The sequence below is a fragment of the Sinocyclocheilus grahami genome, unplaced genomic scaffold, assembly GCF_001515645.1.
Source record: "Sinocyclocheilus grahami isolate Dianchi unplaced genomic scaffold, SAMN03320097.WGS_v1.1 scaffold7.1, whole genome shotgun sequence".
Lineage (NCBI taxonomy): Eukaryota > Metazoa > Chordata > Actinopteri > Cypriniformes > Cyprinidae > Sinocyclocheilus > Sinocyclocheilus grahami.
The window spans coordinates 191,950-207,667 of NW_015505186.1; the positions used below are offsets into that span (position 1 = coordinate 191,950).

At 36.1% G+C, this 15,718-nt stretch overlaps 1 protein-coding gene across 1 annotated transcript in view; it reads left to right on the forward strand.

The window, feature by feature from the left end:
- The window catches only part of foxn2a (forkhead box N2a), a 71,420-nt gene that overhangs the window by 6,394 nt on the left and 49,308 nt on the right, over window positions 1-15,718 (forward strand). The window lies entirely within an intron of this gene.

Genomic DNA, 15,718 nt, shown 5'->3' on the forward strand with positions numbered 1-15,718 from the left:
GAATCAAACAATTTGCGATATGCACTCTGAAGTCCCGATCTGAATCAAGCGATTTGCAATTTGCACTCTGAAGTCCCAATCTGAATCAAACGATTTGCGATACGCACTCTGAAGTCCCGATCTGAGTCAAACGATTTGCGATACGCACTCTGAAGTCCCGATCTGAGTCAAACGATTTGCGATACGCACTCTGAAGTCCCGATCTGAGTCAAACGATTTGCGATACGCACTCTGAAGTCCCGATCTGAGTCAAACGATTTGCGATACGCACTCTGAAGTCCCGATCTGAGTCAAACGATTTGCGATACGCACTCTGAAGTCCCGATCTGAGTCAAACGATTTGCGATACGCACTCTGAAGTCCCGATCTGAGTCAAACGATTTGCGATACGCACTCTGAAGTCCCGATCTGAGTCAAACGATTTGCGATACGCACTCTGAAGTCCCGATCTGAGTCAAACGATTTGCGATACGCACTCTGAAGTCCCGATCTGAGTCAAACGATTTGCGATACGCACTCTGAAGTCCCGATCTGAGTCAAACGATTTGCGATACGCACTCTGAAGTCCCGATCTGAGTCAAACGATTTGCGATACGCACTCTGAAGTCCCGATCTGAGTCAAACGATTTGCGATACGCACTCTGAAGTCCCGATCTGAGTCAAACGATTTGCGATACGCACTCTGAAGTCCCGATCTGAGTCAAACGATTTGCGATACGCACTCTGAAGTCCCGATCTGAGTCAAACGATTTGCGATACGCACTCTGAAGTCCCGATCTGAGTCAAACGATTTGCGATACGCACTCTGAAGTCCCGATCTGAGTCAAACGATTTGCGATACGCACTCTGAAGTCCCGATCTGAGTCAAACGATTTGCGATACGCACTCTGAAGTCCCGATCTGAGTCAAACGATTTGCGATACGCACTCTGAAGTCCCGATCTGAGTCAAACGATTTGCGATACGCACTCTGAAGTCCCGATCTGAGTCAAACGATTTGCGATACGCACTCTGAAGTCCCGATCTGAGTCAAACGATTTGCGATACGCACTCTGAAGTCCCGATCTGAGTCAAACGATTTGCGATACGCACTCTGAAGTCCCGATCTGAGTCAAACGATTTGCGATACGCACTCTGAAGTCCCGATCTGAGTCAAACGATTTGCGATACGCACTCTGAAGTCCCGATCTGAGTCAAACGATTTGCGATACGCACTCTGAAGTCCCGATCTGAGTCAAACGATTTGCGATACGCACTCTGAAGTCCCGATCTGAGTCAAACGATTTGCGATACGCACTCTGAAGTCCCGATCTGAGTCAAACGATTTGCGATACGCACTCTGAAGTCCCGATCTGAGTCAAACGATTTGCGATACGCACTCTGAAGTCCCGATCTGAGTCAAACGATTTGCGATACGCACTCTGAAGTCCCGATCTGAATCAAGCGATTTGCGATACTCACTCTGAAGTCCCGATCTGAGTCAAACGATTTGCGATACGCAATCTGAAGTCCCGTTCTGAATCAAATTATTTGCGATACGCACTCTGAAGTCCCGATCTGAATCAAGCGATTTGCGATACTCACTCTGAAGTCCCGATCTGAATCAAGCGATTTGCGATACGCACTCTGAAGTCCCGATCTGAATCAAGTGATTTGCGATACGCACTCTGAAGTCCCGATCTGAATCAAACGATTTGCAAAACGAGCTCTGAAGTCCCGATCTGAATCGAATGATTTGCGATCTGAGCTCCGAAGTCCTGATCTGAATCAAATTATTCACGATATGCGCTCCGAAGTCCCGATCTGAATCAAACGATTTGCGATCTGCCCTGCGAAGCCCCGATCTGAATCAAACAAATTGCGATACGCATTTTGAAGTCTCGATCTGAATAAAATTATTCATTATATGCGCTCCGAAGTCCCGATCTGAATCAAGAGATTTGTGATACGCACTCTGAAGTCCCGATCTGAATCAAACAATTTGCGATATGCACTCTGAAGTCCCGATCTGAATCAAGTGATTTGCAATTTGCACTCTGAAGTCCCGATCTGAATCAAGTGATTTGTGATACGTACTCTGAAGTCCTGATCTGAATAAAACGAATTGAGATACGCACTTTGAAGTCTCGATCTGAATCAAATTATTCATGATATGCACTCCGAAGTACCGATCTGAATCAAACGATTTGTGATACGCACTCTGAAGTCCCGATCTGAATCAAACGATTTGCGATATGCACTCTGAAGTCCCGATCTGAATCAAGTGATTTGTGATACGTACTCTGAAGTCCTGATCTGAATAAAACAAATTGTGATACGCACTTTGAAGTCTCGATCTGAATCAAATTATTCATGATATGCACTCCGAAGTACCGATCTGAATCAAACGATTTGTGATACGCACTCTGAAGTCCCGATCTGAATCAAGCGATTTGCGATACTCACTCTGAAGTCCCGATCTGAATCAAGCGATTTGCGATACGCACTCTGAAGTCCCGATCTGAATCAAGCGATTTGCGATACGCACTCTGAAGTCCCAATCTGAATCAAGCGATTTGCGATCCACGCTCCAAAGTCCCGATCTGAATCAAATTATTTGTGAACGCTCTGAATATATTTGAATCATTTTGCGATGTAACTGATTTGGACTTCTGAAATGCAGACAACTGAGTGAGTGTGAAACTCCTGATGAAAGATGTGTATTTAAGTCATAGTCTGTATGAATTGCATTTTTAATTATTATTTTTTTTAAATAAATGAATGGGTCTGGACACAACGAGCATCACATTACGGCTCATTTACCTCCATTTCCAGTGAATCAACAAGTCCATCTGTTAAGTGCTAAAAGACAGACATGAGCACTACAGCGGCAAACGTCCCGGCACCCCTGGCCTGTCCCGTCACAGACACTCCCCCTCGAGCACTGCAGAAAGGGCAGATGGCTCATTACCATAAATAGGACAGTGAAAGCGAGCGAGGCCCGCCATAAGGACACTGCACCCCCTGAAACACATGTAAAAGAAGGGCCGGTTGCTAGGAGAACGAGCCCCCTCCGTTCAGCAGGAGTGTTAGCGGGCCCTTGCTGCTGATCTCGGTGCTCTGTATCTCGGGGACAGATGGCCAATGGGCCCCGCCGGTTTGATCAGCACGGTGGGAGCTGGCAGCAGGTTCTCGCACCTTTTTCTGCCCAGCCGAGTCTCAGCGAACACTAAGAATAGAACAGCACTGACCACACCGCTTCATCCCTCAACCGTAACACTGATCTGAGAACAGACACACTTACACCCAGAGTAAGACGTCATTACTCACAGGTTGCTCTTTCGTAACTCTTGGAATAATTATCTGCTTTGTCTCAGAAATAAAATTGTTGGCATACAGTAAGAATACAAATACAAAATATATTAATTGAAATATTACATATTGAAATTGCAATAATAATAGTGTTGTTATTACTATTACTATTTTCAGACTTTTAATGAGTTACGACACTTAAAAACAAATAAAATTTTTAGAAGAATAACACTGACATTTTTTATGTGACTGTATTTTTTTTGCTATTATAGTTATTATTTAATAATTAATTAAAATAATTATTTCATATATATATATATATATATATATATATATACACAAGAATAATAAGCAAGCATAAATAAAAAAAATTAAAGGCAATAAGTTACATCTAATTTTTTAAGTTAACAAACTCAAAGATTGAAAAAAACTTAAAATTTATTTTTTTTTAATTCAAAAATATATTAACTGAAATATTAAATATTGAAATTGCAATTTTGATTAAAATATTGACTAAATTAAATTATTATAGAAGGAATAACACTGACATTTTTTTATGTGACTGTATTTTTTTTGCTATTATAGTTATTATTTAATAATTAATTAAAATAATTATTTCATATATATATATATATATATATATATATATACACAAGAATAATAAGCAAGCATAAATAAAAAAAATTAAAGGCAATAAGTTACATCTAATTTTTTAAGTTAACAAACTCAAAGATTGAAAAAAACTTAAAATTTATTTTTTTTTAATTCAAAAATATATTAACTGAAATATTAAATATTGAAATTGCAATTTTGATTAAAATATTGACTAAATTAAATTATTATAAAAATATTAAAGTGATATACTAATACATTTATGTAATCAGATTTTGAGTTCAGCTAACGTTGTTTCTATAACTTTCAGTAATATTTCAGTGAAATTTCACTGTTTGGTTTTAAAGCATGTATAGTTTACATAAAATATTTGTTTTTTGATCACAGACCTTGCAATCTGAGCACCGCTTGAGACATATAATAATAGTTATTAATAATAAAAACCTAATTAACAAAATAATTTAACCAATTTCAACAACATTTTTCTGGGATATGTGAGATAATTTTTTTTAATGAGATTCAGTAAGGCTGAACGTTTGTGAGACAGTTTTATAACAGTATTTTTATATTTTTAGTTTTAATTTTAATTTAATATTAATTTCTTTTTATTTAATTTTTATTACTTTTAGTTTTTATATTTCTATTTAGCTGTTTTTTTTCTCAAGTTTTAGTAGGCTACTTCCCCTTATTTTCAAAATGTCTAATTTTCCATTTTTTTCAAGTTTAAGTTTTCATCTTATGTTTATGTGTTATTTTATTTCAGCTTTATTTAAATGAACAAAATCTATTTTTTTTAATAGTTTTAGTTTTAATTAACATTAACAGCACTGCACCCTGGTGCATCAAAGTTAATTTATTAAATGTGATTAAATTATTGGCAATATTTTTGAAGTGTTCGTCCACCCTGGCAATGTTATTTTAGTAATATTTCTAAACTATTTTAGTATATATTAATATTTTAAATGAGTTTTAGTGCTTTTTAGTGCTTTTTAGTACTTTAATTTAACCTTAAAAATTTAAAGTAAAAACCTCAAACTCATTTATGTACTTTATATATTGTTTTATTTCAGCTTCATTTAAATTAAAGAAAGTAATTTTTAATGCAATAGTTTTAGTTAACAATAACAGCACTGCATCCTGGTCTATCAAAGATAATTTATAAAATATGATGGCTTTTTTTTTTTTTGCAATATTTTTAGAATTTAGGAAATTGTGTTCGTCAACACATTATAGTTGCTAGGGCATTAGGTGGTTGCTAGGGTGTTGCATGCATGCAATACTTAGAGTTCGAAGTTTGCTCAAATCGAGCGTCTGCAAGAAATTCAAAGGAAAAAGAGAGAAAAGTGAGTAGAAAAGCAGGAGAAGTAATGTGTTGCGGTTGGCGGCAGCAGAAGTGTGTGTTGATGTGGAGAAGCAGCAGCAGCAGTCGTAGCCCGTTTCGCTGTCTCACCACCTCCCCATGACTCCTGGTTGCGTAGGAACACGAGGCCCGTCTGCCCTACGGACACACTCCTCGCTTCATTAGGCACTGCTCAGCGAGGCGGCACGCGTTCCTCACACACACACACACACACACACTCGCAGACCGGTTCCCCTGCAGGCGAGGGGTCACACACACACTCACCCAGCCATGAGGAAAACACACTCATCAACACATCTGCGCCTCATTCAGGTCTGTGTGTGTTCACCCTACTGTACATTTTCACACTTACATTTGCACACATACATGCAATGATAAGCATGATTGGTATTTTCTCATTTATTTGACAAGTCTTCAGATCTTCGTTTTGTTGCTCAGAAGTGGCTCTCTGAGAGCTCTGGAGACTTTGGTTTATTTTTCACTTAGATCAACCATTTTCCTTTGATTCTTCACTTCTGTTGTGGACAAACTCACAATCTCTTTTTCAGTTCCTCCATCTTCAATAATACGGTTTAATAAAAGGCTTCTCCTAAAATTCCTTTGGAAAAGTAAAAGGACTTAAAAATGGTCAGTTGTTGACATGCAGTGAGCGTATGTGATTAGAAAATGAATTTATTTGTATTATTGTTTTATATGTTTTGCATATAGCACAGGTTAGATCATTTGGTCTTGAAATAACTTTTTCTACTCGCCGTTTATTGTTTTCAAAAGTTATATCTTTAATATTTCCATTACATCCAGTACATGATATTTCAATTATATTTTGAATATTTCCTTTTATAGTTATTATTTAATAATTAATTAAAATAATTATTTCATATATATATATATATATATATATATATATACACAAGAATAATAAGCAAGCATAAATAAAAAAAATTAAAGGCAATAAGTTACATCTAATTTTTTAAGTTAACAAACTCAAAGATTGAAAAAACTTAAAATTTAGTTTTTTTTAATTAAAAAATATATTAACTGAAATATTAAATATTGAAATTGCAATTTTGATTAAAATATTGACTAAATTAAATTATTATAAAAATATTAAAGTGATATACTAATACATTTATGTAATCAGATTTTGAGTTCAGCTAACGTTGTTTCTATAACTTTCAGTAATATTTCAGTGAAATTTCACTGTTTGGTTTTAAAGCATGTATAGTTTACATAAAATATTTGTTTTTTGATCACAGACCTTGCAATCTGAGCACCGCTTGAGACATATAATAATAGTTATTAATAATAAAAACCTAATTAACAAAATAATGTAACCAATTTCAACAACATTTTTCTGGGATATGTGAGATAATTTTTTTTTATGAGATTCAGTAAGGCTGAACGTTTGTGAGACAGTTTTATAACAGTATTTTTATATTTTTAGTTTTAATTTTAATTTAATATTAATTTCTTTTTATTTAATTTTTATTACTTTTAGTTTTTATATTTCTATTTAGCTGTTTTTTTTCTCAAGTTTTAGTAGGCTACTTCCCCTTATTTTCAAAATGTCTAATTTTCCATTTTTTTCAAGTTTAAGTTTTCATCTTATGTTTATGTGTTATTTTATTTCAGCTTTATTTAAATGAACAAAATCTATTTTTTTTAATAGTTTTAGTTTTAATTAACATTAACAGCACTGCACCCTGGTGCATCAAAGTTAATTTATTAAATGTGATTAAATTATTGGCAATATTTTTGAAGTGTTCGTCCACCCTGGCAATGTTATTTTAGTAATATTTCTAAACTATTTTAGTATATAGTAATATTTTAAATGAGCTTTTAGTGCTTTTTAGTGCTTTTTAGTACTTTAATTTAACCTTAAAAATTAAAAGTAAAAACCTCAAACTCATTTATGTACTTTATATATTGTTTTATTTCAGCTTCATTTAAATTAAAGAAAGCAATTTTTAATGCAATAGTTTTAGTTAACAATAACAGCACTGCATCCTGGTCTATCAAAGATAATTTATAAAATATGATGGCTTTTTTTTTTTTTGCAATATTTTTAGAATTTAGGAAATTGTGTTCGTCAACACAAAACCCACAATGCCAGGATGTCCAGTTGCTGGAGTGTCCATTATAGTTGCTAGGGCATTAGGTGGTTGCTAGGGTGTTGCATGCATGCAATACTTAGAGTTCGAAGTTTGCTCAAATCGAGCGTCTGCAAGAAATTCAAAGGAAAAAGAGAGAAAAGTGAGTAGAAAAGCAGGAGAAGTAATGTGTTGCGGTTGGCGGCAGCAGAAGTGTGTGTTGATGTGGAGAAGCAGCAGCAGCAGTCGTAGCCCGTTTCGCTGTCTCACCACCTCCCCATGACTCCTGGTTGCGTAGGAACACGAGGCCCGTCTGCCCTACGGACACACTCCTCGCTTCATTAGGCACTGCTCAGCGAGGCGGCACGCGTTCCTCACACACACACACACACACACACTCGCAGACCGGTTCCCCTGCAGGCGAGGGGTCACACACACACTCACCCAGCCATGAGGAAAACACACTCATCAACACATCTGCGCCTCATTCAGGTCTGTGTGTGTTCACCCTACTGTACATTTTCACACTTACATTTGCACACATACATGCAATGATAAGCATGATTGGTATTTTCTCATTTATTTGACAAGTCTTCAGATCTTCGTTTTGTTGCTCAGAAGTGGCTCTCTGAGAGCTCTGGAGACTTTGGTTTATTTGGGCTTTTCTATGCTGTTGCTAAGGTACCCGGAATAGATTTTAACTGGCTCCCACAAAGCAAGATGGTTGCTAAGTCATTTCTATATGTTGCTTAAGCGTTCTGATGTTTTTAGTATGTTGCAATTTTGCTTCTAAGATGTTTCTATGCAGTTGCTAGGTCATTTTGGGTGGTTGCTAACTCGATGCCACAATGCAAAATGGTTGCTATAGAGTTTCTGTGCAGTTGTTAAGGTGTTCTGGTTTTAGGGCTATGTAGAGTATGTTTGTTTTGTAGGGTGTTGCTATGTGGTTGCTAGGGCGTTGCTATAGAGTTGTTAAGGAATTCAAAGTAGTTTAAAACTGGCTGTCACTGTCCAAGATGGTTGCTAGGGCATTTCTATCTGTCGCTAAGGTGTTCTGATTGATTTTAGTATGTTGCAATTTGGTTTCTAGGGTGTTGCTATGTAGTTGCTATGTGGTTGCTAAGGAATTTTGAATAGTTTTAACTGCTCACACAATGCAAGATTGCTAAGGCATCTATGCAGTTGCTAAAGTGTTCTGATTGGTTTCAGCATATTGCTATGTGGTCGCTCAGGGCATTATGGGTGGTTGCCAGCTTCCACAATGCAAGATCGTTGCCAGGGCTTTTCTATGCTGTTGCTAATGTGTTCTATTATGTGTACCAAAAAAGCCACTCCCAATTCTGTTCTTTAGATGCAGTCACTATACTTGAATGTAATTCTATGTTTTTCCCCCCACCCATTTATCATTTACATGTATTAACCAGAAACGATCTTCTCTGAAATAAGATGAACAATGACTCAAAGGAAAAGAAAGGTTTCCTTGAATCACAGTCTGTGATATCACAGTCATTTATGCGTCTGTGTTTAAACGTCTGGGTTGATCTTTTGTTTTGGTGTCTCACTTGAAAAGCAGCCAGTTCATCAAACAAAAGCCGCTCTCAGCAGGACTGAAACACAATACACTGTTTGGAGGAGCAAATAAGATCAGCCTATTGATCCTGTGTTGTTTTATCGCCTCTGTAAATTCTGTTTTTCTTCAGTAATGGTTCTTTCATACAGGCCAATGAACACCTTTGGAAGTTAATTAAGTGAGAAGTGAACAAGTTTGAGTCGTAAAGTCTTAAAGGGCCGGTATTTAAAACAAGGATGTATTTGCCACATTTTGCGTTTTAATTTTTCACTCTTGCACTGTCCTTATATCCAGTATAGATTTATTACAAATTGTAGTCCATTACTGATTCCAGATTACATGACAAAAATTGTAGTTAGTAACACAATCCATTACATTACACATTTTAGGTAATGTAATCAGACTACTTTTTGATTACTTTCAGATTACTTTTGACCTACCTCGTTTATCACATTGATTTAAATAGGATAACCATGTTCACAAAGAGGAAGAAAATATATCACATTTGTTGTTAACATATTGAAGTGCGCTAAACATTATATTACGTCAAGGTCTTCCAAACTGGGGTCGTGAAGGAACTGCAGGGGGATTTGTGAGTTGAATGAAAAGCTAATAATTAATTAAATCATAAACATTTTAAATTATGGTAAAAGATTATCCTATTCAAATCAATGTGAAAAACGGTCAATGTGAGATAGGTCAAAAGTAATCTAAAAGTAGACTCGTTATATTACCTAAAATGTGTAATGTAATGGATTACGTTAAGATCTACAATTTTTGTCATGTAATTTGGAATCAGTAACGGATTACAATGTGTAAGTCATCTACCCAGCTCTGCATGTAATCAGTTACTGCTTATTTCACAAGATATATAGCAGGTTTAATACATCATTCATCTACATGTTTACACTTTCATCTTATTATATTGCTTTATAACATTTAAGAGCAAGTCTATATGTCTCTAACCAGCACCAATATGACAAAAAATGTTTTATTTATTTTGTATTTGTAGGCCAAATCAAACCCAGACCGTGGGTTAAGTGCACGGCTGCTTCTGCGTCTTTTGCGCCACATGTCGAGTGTTTTATTACCGTCATGTGTCTATCAGCACAGATAAGATTCAAGCAGGAGCTGTTGACACATTTCATAAAGGCCTGACACACACAAAGGGCTGTCAAACACGGGGCTTCTGTAAGCAAACACACTCCACTGTCACTGTGTTTAATAAGGCTCTCTGTTTCAGGCAAACGCCACCCGTGGAGATCCATCCACACTTCACATCTGGAGGAGCAGAGAGCCTGTTAAAGCCGTGAGCCGCCAAATGCCAACTGCTTGAGTCAAGATTCGATGTCTATAGCTGGGTAGACTACTTGAAAATTGTAATAAGTTACTGATTCCAAATGACATGACTAAAATTGTAGTTAGTAACGTAATCCATTACATTACACATTTTAGGTAATGTAATCAGACTACTTTTAGATTACTTTTTGACCTAACTGTCATATGAATTAAATAGGATAATCTTGTACCACATTGATATAAAAATGCAAAGTGAAAGAAAATATATTATATTGGTTGTTAACATATTGAAGTGCATTAAACATTACATTACGTAAAGGTTTCCTAAACTGGGGTTCTTATAGGAACTGCAGGGGGTTTCGTAAGATTAATTAAAAGCTAATAATTAATTAAATCATAAAAATGTAAAATTAAAACAAATCATTTTAAATGAACTACAAACAAAATAAAACGCTTACTAAAAAAAATTACATATTTAATTTGTTTACCTGCATGCCATGTGACCATTGACTAATGTCACAGAACTGTGAATGTGCAAATTACTTAATTATTAATTTATTACCTCAGGGTAATCTCAGGGGGGATTTCCAATAAATATTAGGTGAAATAAATAAAAAGTTTGAGAATGACTGCATTGCATGTAAATAAGAAATAACATGAATTTGTGCATTTTAATGTGTTTGAAAGAAAAAGGCTTCCCAAAAACATAGTAGTTCATGGTTAAATAACCTACTGAGTGATAATTCAAATAAAAATTATTGTGTTCATTCGTTATTGATGCAATGTTGAAATGTTGAGAAAACATTGAAATGATGTCCAGTGGTCAAATGCTGTGTGGCCTTTCGATTTTCTGTTTAGTTATAGCCACCTGACTGTGACTGGTCTCTGTGTGAATGTCCACAAAACTGGAAGCTTTTCTGAATGTATATATGCAGCAGGCTATTTTAGAAAGGAATATTTAAAAGCTGAAAAAGAGTCTTATAAATAATTAATTGCTATTTTGTGAATACTCAATACCCAATGTAATCATGGAATCAATAAAAAAGTAACTGTAGTCTGATTACAAGTATTTTAAAATGTAATTTAATCAAATGACAAGTACTTCATTTTTTAAATCTGATTACATAATCCAGATTACATGTCATCAGTTACTTACTACCCAGCTCTGGGCATCACTCATGTGCATCTGTGTGTGTATGTGTGTGTTTGTGCATTTCTTGAAAAGATCATTTTTAGATAGTAATAATATTCTTTCCAAAAGTCATCCAACCAGAATCTATATGTTAAGTGCTAAATTACACACTATTTCAAGCCACAATGTACAGGACAATAAGATGAAAACTGACATATGGTGTTTATTTTTAGAAAGACAAGAAAAGAAAAGCAGATGGCCGATGGGAGTGCCACAGTTAGTCTGCACTTGCCCTCAGGTGAATGCAAATAGTTCTTGTTTACCCGGTTTGGCTACCCTTACGCCTTTATCTATGTAAATGCTCTTAAACTGCCTGACAGTGAAGGCGGCAGCTCATGTGTTTTGCTGGATTTTCAACTGATTGAGACATACATTGTGTGTTGACTTTAAGTATTTTACAAACATTGAATTTTAATCCTAAATATGTAGTTGAGATGTTTTGGCCCCACAGAGGCACCTCAGCGACTGCATAATAATACCTTAGCAACCAGGCAAAAAAATATGTTAAACGGCATAGTAACGCTTTGGCAGCTACATAGCAACACTCTGGCAACCACCCAAAACACCCATAGTGACATCTTATCTACTGCATAGTAGCACCTTAGCAACCACCTAAAACAATCTAGCAACTGCATAGCAACACTCTGGCAACAACCCAAACTCTAGCAACTGCATAGCAACACCCTGGCAATCTCCCAAAACACTCTGGCAAATAGTAACACTCTGGAAACCACTCAAAACATCTAGCAACTGCATAGAAACACCCTGGCAACCTCCCAAAACACCCTAGCAACTGCATAACAACACCCTGGCAACCTCGCAAAACACTCTGGCAACTAGTAACAATCTGTGAACCACCCAAAACACCCTAGCAACTGCATAACAACACCCTGGCAACCTCGCAAAACACTCTAGCAACTAGTAACACTCTGTGAACCACCCAAAACATCCTAGCAACTGCATAGCAACACCATGGCAACCACCAAAACACTCTAGCAACTAGTTACACCCTGGCAGCTACCCAAAACACCCTAGCAACTGCACAACAACACCCTGGCAACCTCCCAAAACACTCTAGCTACAAGTGTGAACCACCCAAAACATCTAGTAACTGCATAGCAACACTCTGGCAACCACCCGAAACACCCTAACAACTGCATAACAACACCCTGACAACCTCCCAAAACACTCTAAAAATTAGTAACACTCTGGGAACTACCCAAAACCTCTTAGCAACTTAATAGCAACACTCTGGCAACCAGATGCCCTAGCAACTATGCAGAACACTCTAGTACCATGGCAGCGACTTATGCACAGGCAAGCATAACTTAGTCTATCCTTTTATGATACATTATTTTTTGAACAGAGAGAGATGAAGGTGATTTTATTCTGAAAGAGGAAAAGCATAAATGTTGATTTCTTCCGGATGGCGTGTAGGTCAAGCAAGTTTGCATGTGAGATGATAAAATTACAGAAAGGCGTCTCGCTTTAATGAGATACTGAAGACTGCAGAGATGGGTTTGCAGACTAGAGTACATTAAAGAGCTGCCTTAATTCAATAACCCTCCACTGCCAGATATGGTGTCACGGCACGTTTTGATTAAGTACAGCAACAAGCGCGTTCCATGCATGTGTGAGAGCAAGAACGTCTATCATGGAAAGTGAGATGGAAGTATCTTGCAAACAAACTATGCTCGTCATTAATGGAGTGTTTTATTAGCTTAAAGCTGGCTGGAATGGAGTGGAGTGTCTGTGTATTGGCCGGGGCAGACATACAGTGTGTGTGTGTGTGAAGCGAGGCGTTTGCACTTACTTTCAAATGGTCTGGTTCATTTTCTGCATGAAAGGCTCTCAGTGAGCTGACTACAGCAGCCGCTGGCCTGCTCAGATTTATGGGCTATAAAAGCAGCAGGGTATCTGACCACTACACCAGCACACACACACACACACACACACACACACACACACACACATGCACACAAATGCACACCGCCCACTCACAGACTGCATGGACACACCCTTACACACCGTCCATCCAATAATGGACCCCGGCTCACTTCATCTATGGTGCATCTCTGTGTCCTTTCCTTTCACTTTCAGTTCTGAGATTAAAGATTTTTGTTTGTCTCATACACAGTTATATACAGGATACAACCTGCTGTGAAGTGTAAATCTGGTCAGCTATTTAGATGGATTAAAAGTGGTAAAATTTGATTTAAAAAATATAATAAATAATAATTATCATTAATACTGTTAATAATATTATTATAATAATATTAATTATTATTAATATTGTTTATATATATATATATATATATATAAATAAATCCTTTCCTTTATTCTTTTTTTGACGTCTAATCCTTCATGTATGTCCAAGCACTCAAGCAAACATGCAACTTATTTTACTCAAATGATTTTGTGTGTTTCCGAATGATATGGGATATTCAATGAAACAACATGAAAGATGGAACTTAATTGGAAGTTTATTGGATCTAAAAATTGGCCATTGCAAACCAGACTGAAGCCAGGTTGAAAAATCTGAGATGCCAGACATAAAGGAAAGATATTCAAAGCAAGTTCAATATTCAATTTTCATAAATGCTTACAAAAACAAACATTTTTATTTGGAATAACATGCACTTTTAGTCCCAATATTCAAGATTTTTATTTGTCACAAACACAGTTACATACAGGATACAACTTGCAGTGAAATGTAAACTTGGTCAGCCACTTAAATATAAATATATAGTAGGTAAAATAAGATAAATGTAAAAAATGATAATGAAAAAATACATAATAAACAAAATATTAGTGAAGCAACGAGTTGTAAAATGTACAGAGAACATTTCCTTTATTCTTTTTTGACTTCTAATCCTTTGTACATGTCCAGCTGCTCAAACATACTTCAAGTCAACATGCAACCTATTTTACTCAAATTATTTGTCGTGTTTCTGAATGAAATGGGATATTCAGTGAAAAAATACAGGGACTTTTTTACATTTGCATACATTTTTATATTTACTTTTTACATTAACTGGGCATTTTATTGGATCAGAAAAAAATGGAAAAATGGCAGACCAGAATAAATCCAGATTGAAAGATTTTGAGCAAGTTAAAGCGAGCAAGTTATTATATAAGTGATTACAAAAACATGCCCTTATATGTGCAATAAAACCATGAATGTACAGTATATTTAGAAATTAAATAGGGTCATGTTGACTTTAACATAGTACACATTCCTGGATCTACATGCTTGTTGGACAGTCTTATTGACCAATCAGATTTTAAGGTGAGTCTTAGACCCTGAACAACATTTTATCAACCAATCATGTGCTTCTGATTCTATGTCTATATTAAGTGAAAAAATTGCGAATGTTTGATAGAAACGCAGTTCGATTACCAGCAAAGAATGCTGATGTACACTGTTAGACATTTCTACAGTTATTTACTGTATATCACCCAGTATAATACTGCAAATTCGCTTTGCAATAAGTAACTGTAATACCCTTTGCATCATGGGAATTTTCTGTGACGTCAAACCCCACATACAGTAACTTACTGTATTTTTTAAAATTGCTGTATACTACTTTATTTGCCATAACGGCCTCTTTGGCGCCATTCTATTGAGGCTGCTTTATTTTCCTCATTTCTCACATTTGGATTGACAAGATTTGACTTACACCGTGTCTACAACGCCGCAACAGCTTGGGACTGACTACACTGGATGTTACAAAGCTTGTAATGATTGGAAAATCTGTTTGTCCTTTATGTCAGAAACAGCGCGAGTGCTTCGAGTACATCTGTGCTTCAGAAATATACCGGGGCATCAGTTCTATATAAAAATTATAAAATCTAATTAAATATATTCAAATGAATTAATTACAGTAGTATACTGATTAATTAGATTTTTTACAGTAATTTACTGTAAAAAGTACAGTTTGCAACTGTAAACCAAATACAGTTTGCTACTGTAAATCTTAATTACAGTAACTTACTAGCAACAGTGTTGCCAGTAAGTTACTGTAAAAACCCTTTGAAATGTCTAACAGTGTATGAGCATGGCAAATAGTGGTCAAACACCAAGCCCAGTGGCAAACAGCTCCTTAACACCTCCTAAACAAATATGATCCATGTTTACTCTTATTCTCAAAGAAAAATCCTTGCTTTGAAAAAAAAGCTTGCTTTGGAGAATCAGACCAAAACATTTCTTAACTCAATTGTTCAAGTCCTTCAAGTCTTTTTAGCTCCTCAATCTGATTAGAGTGGACCAGCACAGAGTAAAAGTATTTTTAAAGGCTGATCTCC